We start from the raw sequence: 10,437 nt of genomic DNA, 5'->3' as shown, positions 1-10,437 counted from the left end.
GGATCGGTGTGTGAGGGTGTATGCCTGTGTGATCCAGAAAGTGGTCCGTGAGAGAGTACGAGAGGAGAAACAGCTAGTAGGATTGTTGTTCTGTCGAAAGACTTGAGTAGAAACCAGAACCAAGTAACCACGGTGACCCATCCTGCCCCACCTCCTCCCCCCGGCAGGGCTGGGCACAGACCTGAGCACGACCACGCAGTCAGGTGACCTGCCACCCAAGGAGAAGGACCGCGACCGCGACAGAGACCGCGGCCGGCCCAAAGACCGCAAGCACCACCACCACCACCACCACCACCACGGTTCCGTGGACAAGGAGCGCTACGCCCCCGACCGCGACCGCGACCGCCCCGAGTACGTTCACAGGCAGCCCCGGGACAGAGACAGGGACCGCGACCAGGACCGTGAACAGGACCGCGACCAGGACCGCCGTTGGTCACGGTCACCCAGTGAGGGCAGAGAGTGCATGACACACAGACAGGTGGGCTTCTAATGTGTGTGTGTAAACACAAAAACAGATGTCAACATACACACATGTCGTACATCCATGCACACGTTCTCATCACAGGCATTGTATACACACTTGCACTTCCTAACACTTACTTACTCACACATACAGTGAACCATTGCAAATAATGTTGTATGATTTCACATCAGGGTTAGTTTTTAAAGCATTTCTAAGTGCATTTCTAAAGCATTAATAACTGGCTCCTGATTGCAAGCCAAGTGAATATCGACACTTCACCATTTTATTTTATGTTCAACCCCTAATGACATCATATAGGGTCATTTCCTTAGAACATTTTCTCGTATGTTTTTGACTATAGAATGTAGAACATCAATCAAGTTTTCACTATGCAGACACTGGTATGGTGCTGGAGATCATGAAATACATATAGGGTTAACAAATTGTGAAGTGTACCTTTAGGTTTTACCTTCAGTTTTACCTTCCCCATGTCACTAGCCTACACACCTTTAGGCTGCCAACTTTCTCTTACTTTGACCCTTTTTTCAGCAGAACTTCCTTTCAGTCTTTCTTCATGAAATAACAACATTTAGGATTTAAATAAGGCAGAGAGGCTGAAATTACATTATGATATAAGAATCATAGATAAAAGCTTTAAAATCTTGCTAAAAAAACACCTGAATGAAACACCTGAATGTTTGTGATTGAAGTCTTTGATGTTAGAATGTTCTCAGTTACCTTTCATGTGTGTGAATTTGACCAATCAACTCCAGTAATGATTATGATTGTGTTTTTTCATGAAAAAACCATTACAAAGGAAGAGCTGTTGTTTTCTTTCTGTAATAGTGGGGACTAGGAAGGCCTTTTTTGCTGTTTTCTGAACTCTCAATTTCCTCTTTTTCTGAAAGACAAGACAACAGATGGAGTCAGTCTGATTATAGCATTCAGCGGCTCCAAAATGACTAGAGAGTAACACACACACACACACACACACACACACACACACACACACACACACACACACACACACACACACACAGGGCTCCAATTTGATTCAGCAAATAGTGTAGATAAATACACGACTATTGTATTTATTGTAGCTTGATTTTACTAATGGTTGAGAAAACTGTAAACAAAAAAAATGCATTGCATATAATGGAAACACTCGGCACACACACACACACACACACACACACACACACAGTGTGTGCATTGCATATAATGGAAACACTAGGCACATTATTCATTCATTCATTGGATTATTTCTCATCTGTTACAATATTAAGGTAAAGATGGCCGACTTTGCCCACATTTAAAAAAAATGTTGCATATGCAAATTGGGGCCCACACACTTGCTAGTAAGCAGGCATGCGCGCACTCACACACACACACACACACACACACACACACACACACACACACACACACACACACACACACACACACACACACACTACTCTTTTTACTCAGTATCATGTAATTGGTACACAATCCTTAGATACCGATGACAAGCTGGCACATGAGGGGTAGCAAGACTGTACATCAGAGCGGTGCATTATGGGTATCTTTCCATCCCGGTCGCCATGTTTAGGCTTACTGTGTGGCATCTGCAATTTTCCAGAAATCAACCTCTCTTCCTTTCTTTTCTCCCGTTGTGTTTTTGTGTCCCCTCTCTCTCCTCTGCGTGACATGTTGCTTCTCTCTGTGTGGTGGTTTTTGAACCTCATCGTTTGCATTCTCTGCTCTGTTGCTTTTCCATGTGTTTCCTTTCTGGCAAATTCCTCCTTCCTTCCTCTCACATTCTTCTAATTGCTCTATTCTTCTTATTATCGTTGCTGTTGTTGTTCTTGTCTGTTGTTCTTTCTCTCTTTCTATCCCTCCCTCTCTCCCCTCCCTCCCTATCTTCTCTCTTTCCCTCTCTCTCTCGCTCTCTGTCCCTCCCTCTTAAACCCACCTCCCTCTCTCCCCTACCTCTCTCTCTCTCTCTCCTTCTCTCCCTCTCTCTCTCTCTCTCTCTCTCTCCCTCTCTCCCCTACCTCTCTCCCTCTCTCTCTCTCTCTCTCCTTCTCTCCCTCTCTCTCTCTCTCTCTCTCTCTCTCCCTCTCTCCCCTACCTCTCTCCCTCTCTCTCTCTCTCTCTCCTTCTCTCCCTCTCTCTCTCTCTCTCTCTCTCTCTCTCTCTCTCTCTCTCTCTCCCTCTCTCCCCTACCTCTCTCCCTCTCTCTCTCTCTCTCTCTCTCCCTCTCTCCCCTACCTCTCTCCCTCTCTCTCTCTCTCTCTCTCTCTCCCTCTCTCCCCTACCTCTCTCCCTCTCTCTCTCTCTCTCTCTCTCTCTTCGTTTGTCGTTAATTTTGTGGTTCTTTTTTTTTATTTGCCTTGTTTCACTTTTCGTGTAGGGCAGTAGTTCGGTGAGTGGAAGTCCCGTCCCCTCCACCTCGGGAACCAGTACCCCGCGCCGTGGGCGTCGCCAGCTGCCCCAGACCCCGGCAACGCCCCGCCCCCACGTCACCTACTCCCCCGTGGTCCGTAAAGCCATGGCCACGCCTCCTGGCCCCGGCCCCGGCCCCGGCCCCGGCCCCGGCCCCGGCCCCGGCCCCCCACCCCAGGGGCGCCTCCCGGCCCCGGCCCCCCGCCGCTTCTCCCCGGAGCCCCCCCAGGGCCCTCCCCCGCCCGCACCCCACCACGGCTCCCCATGCTCGGCCCGCCACCCCCCGCCGCGCTGGGATGGAGGGGGTTCCCTGGAGGGGGACGGCTGCTTCTACAACCAGGACTATGAGTACGATCGCGACCGCCACGAACCGCCTGCCTACGAGCAGAGCCCCACGCAGGGCAACCCGCACCCCCTGCACCCCCTCAACCACCCGCTCCCCCCTCCCGCCCACAACCACCCCCTGCCTCCCCCCCAGCCGCACCCAAACAACAACCCCCACCCCCGCACCTCGCCCAGGACTTCCCACCACGCTCCCCCCCAGACCACCGCCATCACCCAGGGCCAGCCGCCCCCGGCCCGCCGCCTCCCCAACGGCTACCGCGCCTCCTCCCCCTCCTCCCACCAGCACGGACCCCCCCACCCCGGGCCCCACAAGGTCCCCCCACCACACCCCAGGGGGCCCCGCAAGGGCCTGCACGAACCCTACAGCGAGACTGACGAGGATGACTGGTGCTAGCCTCTGGGGACCGGGGAGGGAGGGAGGGAGGTAGGTAGGGAGGGACGGACGGACAGACAGACAGATGGAGAAAGGAAGGGAGGGATAGAGGGATGAAGGGAGGGGCCCTGTCCACTCTCTTGCCCAGGGAAACACAAAGCCAGAGCACTGACCACCAACAGGGGAAACCAAGGCATGATTCTTTCTTTCCTTTCCGTTCTGTTTCTGTTATGGTTTCCTCTGCTGCTCAGTGTTTCCCAGGGACGGTGGGATAGAGGGGAAGCGCAGGACAGCTGAAGGAGGAGTGGTGGCGGGGAAAGGACAAGATGGCCGTCCTAAAACAGTGAAACCCAGCTCACCTGATGCAAGGAGACAAAAAAAAAAACTCAAACCTAGTTTTTCAAAATGGAGGATGGAGGGGGGACACTTTTCTCCATGTGTCCTTGCCATGCCTTCCGGTAATGAAGCGAAAACGAACGATGAACACCCACAGCGACCAAGACATAAAGAGTTAGAGAAACGCAGAAACTTAAAAAAACAAAACAAATGGGGAGAACGACCACTTTTTTTGCTTCTCAGAACTAACAGGAGTTGCGTTAGTTGCAAAAACCAACCACCCACCGTCCACCGTCCACCGTCCACCCACCCCCACCCCCACCCCCCACCACCACCACCCCGATGCAGGGGCCGATATTGATGAGTTTTATCATCTGTGTTTACTGTTAATAATGACATCACTGACAATGAGCCTTCTGCCTGTGTGTGGTAAGGGGGTAATAGGGGAGGGAGGGGGGGGGGCATGGGGACACACCCTAACTCTGAAGGAGGGAGGGAAGGAGGGGGGGGGCCGGGGGGGGGTGTTGGAAAAGGTTTCTAACCCCCCTGCCCATCCCCCCCGCCTCCCTCCAAAATATTCCACCCCCAACCCAGGAGAGAAGAAACACAAAAAAAAAGTGGATTGGGGAAAAAACAAAACAACAAAACAGACAAAAAAAATTCTTCAGTATTTCTTCTTCTACTCCTGCGGCTGCTTCTTCTTCTTCCTCCTCTTCTTCTTCTTCTTCTTCTTCTTCTTCTTCTTCTTCTTCTTCTTCTTCTTCTTCTACTTCTTCGAAACATTGAAGCTTGAATCTTCTGTTGCACCCGCTCAGCTTCATTTAAACTCGCGGAGTTTATGAAAAAAAAATCTGTGGAATCCTGCATGATTGATACAAAAAACATTATAACAAAGAGAAACTACTGTTATGTGGGGGGGGGGGAATGATTCCTTGGTCCTTTCTGTTCTTGTCTGTGGGGGTTCTCTCTTTTCCCCTTTCTTTCTCTCTCTCCTCCCTGTGGCATCACTCTCTCGCTCTTCCTGTGTGTGGAGGTATAATCAGGTGTAGAGAGAGAGGGAGAGAGGGAGAGAGAGGGATAGAGAGAGAGAGAGAGAGGGAGAGGGAGAGAGGGAGAAAGAGAAGTGCTACGGATAAACATAAAGCCAAGCCTTCCTGATGCGGAGTTCCAGAATGATCTGCGCTATTTTCCCCACTGTCTTCTTTGTTTGAATGTTCTGTGCCAAAATGGTTGCCACGAACATGACAGAGATTGTGCAATCATTTTCAAGGAAGATCATATTTTGTCCCCTTTTTTTTTTTATCTGATTGAGGGAAGGTGCCGCTGAGATGTGTAGACTAGCAGGATGTAGTTATTGGGGAATGAAAAAGAATGCCACACCCACTCACACACTATAGTCCTTGTCGGTGTATCAGCTGACAAATCTACACTCAAACCAGAGTTATGTCTCTAGTCTTCCAGGGTTTGTGTTAAGAGACAAGAGACGAGAGAGAGAGAGAGAGAGAGAGAGAGAGAGAGAGAGAGAGAGGGACAGAAAGGAGGGAACCTCTTCATCATTCGTTTCTTTGTTATTAATAGTGATAATGGTTCTATAGATAACAATACTAATGATAATGATGACTACAATGATGATGATGATGATGATGATGATGATGATGATGATAATAATGATGATGTTCATGCTTGTGAGAGAGAATCTGTTGTTTTTGTTGACTGATTTTTGTTTGTTTGTTTGTTTACCTTGAGTCTGGTTATGCTCAGTGTGCCGCCATCTTTGTTTGGTGAGACGGTTCTGTCCACTGGACTGCCTGCTGGGGGCGGAGCTCTGTCCTACAGGTGCATCGTGGGAAGGGAGACACCTTAGCAGAAACAGGAGGAGTAATTCTGATTTGATTGGAGTTACGTAGTGCTTTTTAAACTGCATTTTACACAGCACTCGGTCCAAATACACCAACAAAGTGAGTCTGAGACTGCAAACAGATCTGTGGAATAGCAAGGGCTAAATATCAGCAGATGCCCATTCAAATACTCTCCCCAAACCTCCATTTCAAATCTTTTTTTTTGAAAGACACAAGCTCTGTAACAACTTTGTCTAGGCCTTACGATCCGTAGCATTTAAAAAAAAAAAAAACTTATACAGGAATTTGTGGTATACTTCCACATGAACACACATGTTTATATGTATGAAAAGTAAGGGTAGCTCTTGGTACTTTGAAGAGAGACAGAGCTCCACCACCACTTCAGGCTTTTGGTGGCACTGTATGCAATACATCGCAACCCCCCCCCCCCCCCCCCCCCCCCACACACACACACTCTAATTCTGATTCCAAGTTTTTCTATCTGTACACTGGGAGTAGGGTTTTAGCTGCCTGTCACTGGTGGAGCTCCTCCTCTGTGTTCAGGACATGTAACACAGCCAATCCAATTGCACAGGACCTGTATATCACAGCCAATCAAACTGCATGGGAGAAAACAATGACCGGGTCTTTTTCTGCCAAACCTCTGTGTCCTGTGTCGCCCTTATCTCTTCTGTGTGTGTGTGTGTGTGTGTGTGTGTGTGTGTGTGTGTGTGTGTGTGTGTGGGTGTGTGTGTGTGGGTGTGTGTGTCTCTGTGCGCCTCGACCTTCAACATCCACCCACCGTTGTCCATTCTGTGTCTCTCTTACAGTTTCAGGACGATGAGGATTTCCATATGAGGCCATTCATTGATTTATTGTTATTATTATTATTTGTATTATGACACAATGATCAAGTAACAGTGTTTTCTCCACCGCTATACCACAATTGTTAAAGGTATAACTCAGTCAGAGCTGCAGGTACCTCTGTGGTAGTAATGTACTGTAACTACACCTGTCCCGTCCTATGTAACACACTTTGACCAGAGAGTGCACAGGCAGAAAACTGCCTAACAGTGTTCTTCTTATATAGGAATGTCATAGACGCATATTTGTCACACCGCAACATTGATGGAGCAGAAAGGCACATAAGACACTCTCAGTATGTAGCTCCTGGCTATAGCAAGTGTGTGTGTGTGTGTGTGTGTGTGTGTGTGTGTGTGTGTGTGTGTGTGTGTGTGTGCGGATCAATAGCTAGTAGTTTTTTACTCTTTTGTATTGGTTGTGTTTTTTTCTTCGATTTCAGTCAGTTTTTGAACGTATATGGTTGTGTGTGTGTGTGTGTGTGTGTGTGTGTGTGTGTGTGCGTGTGTGTGCGTGCGCCTGCGTGCGTGCGTGTGCATGACAACACGAGACGTCAATCCCCCTCAAAAACACACTGAGGAGCGGCCCGATAACCTTCACTGTCAATCATCTGTCCTACTGTATACTGACCAACCCACTAACAACACATCATGCTAAATAACCTCACTGATACTTCAAAAAGCAATGTAGGAGCCACTATGGAAAAAAAGAGAAATAAAAACCTTTTAAGTACAAAAAAAGACCAAAAAAAGGAAAAATATCTACTTCCAGATCTGCATGTGCTATGTGCATGCCACACCGTGGGTGACCCGTCATCTTCAGGAAATAAAAAAAAAAGAAGAATATGAATTCAGAGAAAAATATATAAATATAGATAGATGTTTTTAAAAAGCAACATGTTCCCTTTTTTCCCTTCTATTTTTGAGAACAAAAAAGGTTGAAAAAAAAAAGACAAAAAAAAGAGCGCAAAATGACTTTGGTGAGAATCAAAGTTGGTTTGTTTATTTCTGTTGCCAGCTGTTTACTGCGAATATGGAGGTCAGGCACCACACGACAATGTTCAGGATATGACGACAACAAAAAAAGAGAGAACTCCTGTTTTAAAAAAAATTAAAAAAAATAAAATACAGTAAAAAGACATGATCCCTCCTACTTTTTGGGTTGGGCCAGGAGCTAGTCAAATCTGATGATGTAACCGTGAACTCTGGCTGTGGAACCTTTTATCTGTCACTCCCTCCCTCCCTCTCTCTCTCTCTCTCTCTCTCTCTCTCTTACTCTCTCTCTCACTCTTTCTCTCACACTCTCAACCTATCTCACCGCTATTTCTACCAGTGCATTTTGTAATTCCAAACAGAATTCTTCCTAATGAATAAAAACCAGAGAGAATGCACACTGTGTCTTCTGTATCTTCTCATTTCTTGTGTGTGTATCTTTGGTGAGGCCTAAGAGTGTGTTTTGGTTTGTGTGTTTGGGTTAGATAGGTTAGATAGTGTTTGTTTGGGTGGAGGTGAGAATGTGTTTTGGTGGGAGTGAGAGAGAGAGTGTCTGTTCCAGTCACTCCTCCTGGGGAGTACCGCTCCTCCTGCTTTGTGTGCTCTGGGTGCTCTGAGTACTGCTCTTCGCAGGTCAGGTTTCAGTCGGAAGCATTAGTCGGAAGCATTAGTCGGAAGCATTAGTCGGAAGCACAATCAATGGGCCTTGCACTACAGTCCTCAGCCCCCCACCCCCACCCCCACCCCCCAACCTTCCCTTCGCCCACCACATTCCTCCCTCCCTCTCCTCCTCCTCGCCCACCCTGCTCACCCAATTCAACATTCCCCTTTCACTTTGAACATTTTCCTCTCCCTTTTCCTCATTCCAGCACATTCCAGCACACCTCTAGGTTGTGGGTTTGATTCCTGCTGGGACCATATATAACTGAGAAATGTATGCACTCACTGCAATGTAAGTCGCTTTGGATAAAAGCGTCAGCTAAATAGCATATATTATTATTATTATTATTATTATTATTATTATTATTATTATTATTATTATTATATATTACCTCTCCCTTGTCCTACCCCCGTCCCCCATCCCCCGTCCCCCGTCCCCCTGTCCTCCTGCCCTCCCTACAGCCCACCAACATCATAAAGTAGTCAAGGAGGAGAACAGTGAAATACATGCAGGTACTGGCGGAGAACCTGAAACCAATTTGGATAAAAAAAAAAATAGTAAATTCAATATTTCACATGATGCTCTTTACATAATGCAGTTACCGTGAGTCCTGTCCCTGTCTGATGTGTTCCAAAGAGGGTATTATCTATCCTCTCCCCCTGATGTCCTGTCCCTGTCCTGTCCCTGTCTGATGTGTTCCAAAGAGGGTATTATCTATCCTCTCCCCCTGATACTGTATGCCTGTTGGCCAGATGTGCGGATGTATTAGGTGTCCTGTCCTGTGCCTGGTCTATAAATAGCACCCACTCTAGCCCCCCCTCCCCCTGCTGCGCCCACACACACACACACACACACACACTCTCCCCCCGCAACACATTCCACCCTGTCCCACCTCTACTTCCTGCATCCTGTGCTCCCCCACCCCCCTCCAGTTCAGGCACCGCTCAGTAGCTCATACAGTTGTTCTCTCTCACACACACACACACGCACACACATGCACACACACACACACACACACACACACACACACACACACACACACACACACACACACACACACACACACACTGAGCAAACTCAAGTAGGCTACTTCCAGCCATCAATAGCGTCAGTGGGGTTACCTAGCCAACTATGATATATATATATACACTCAGATATCCAGATATCATTTTCTGATTTAGAAACAAGGTTAATTGGGCTGGTTAACTCCAGCCCCATTTTACATATTCATATATTTTTCTTCAGGAACAAGGAAACATGCTAGCATGTGAGGATTTAGCTCATGATTTAGCAGGCCAACCCATTCCTGCTCTGTGAAATAAACACCTCCTTCCTCAGATGTTAGGATTGTGGTTATAGTGGTGTATGACTGTGATTAGTATTACACTAACCAACCCATTCTGGTCACACTTCATTTGCATAGTCCCCTATAGATGATCTACAGTTGCAGCTCAAATTATCAACAAACTATCAACTGGGGCTCTGGGTTAGGATAAGGGTTAAGATTAGGGCTAGGGGTTAGGGAACAGTTAGTTGAAATGTTGTTGACAGTTAGTTGAACACCTACACACTTAAATAAAGTATGACTTAGGGGAGCTTAGTGGCGTAGCACACTAAGGCGCTTACCGTGTAATCGCAAGGTTCCTGGTTCGATTCCGACCCTCGACCTATCTTGCATGTCATCCCTCCTCTCTCTCCCATCCTTCCTGTCAATCTCTACTGTCTCTATCCCAATAAAGCAGAAATGACCTAAAAACATATTTAAAAAATAATAATGTGTGACTTAGGTTTTCCTTCTAAAGAAGGGGTTTCTCTGAACCATGCCCAGAGAATGACCTCCTGTCTGGGGGAGGAGACCAGCCCGATTCCCCCAGATTCCACACTGAGGGAGACGTGCCCCGTGACTAACCCCGCTCCACAGCCGCTAGTTAGGTATGCGTGTGAGTGTCTCTATAAAGAAAGGTAAGCCTGGGCACTAAGGATTCATTCGGGAGGGTTGTCTGATTTAAGGTAACAAAACCTCATCAATGCCACTAGCCTATCTGTTACTGTATCAAGTCTCAAATGTCCCTACCTGTGGCAAGCGTCTTGTGCCTGGTGGTTTAAAGAAGGTGGCCTTGCGATTGTTTTCGTTGCCTGGC

The sequence above is a fragment of the Argentina silus genome (assembly GCF_951799395.1).
Source record: "Argentina silus genome assembly, chromosome: 9".
Lineage (NCBI taxonomy): Eukaryota > Metazoa > Chordata > Actinopteri > Argentiniformes > Argentinidae > Argentina > Argentina silus.
The sequence above is the reverse complement of the archived record's forward strand: the minus strand, read 5'-3'. Positions refer to the sequence as shown.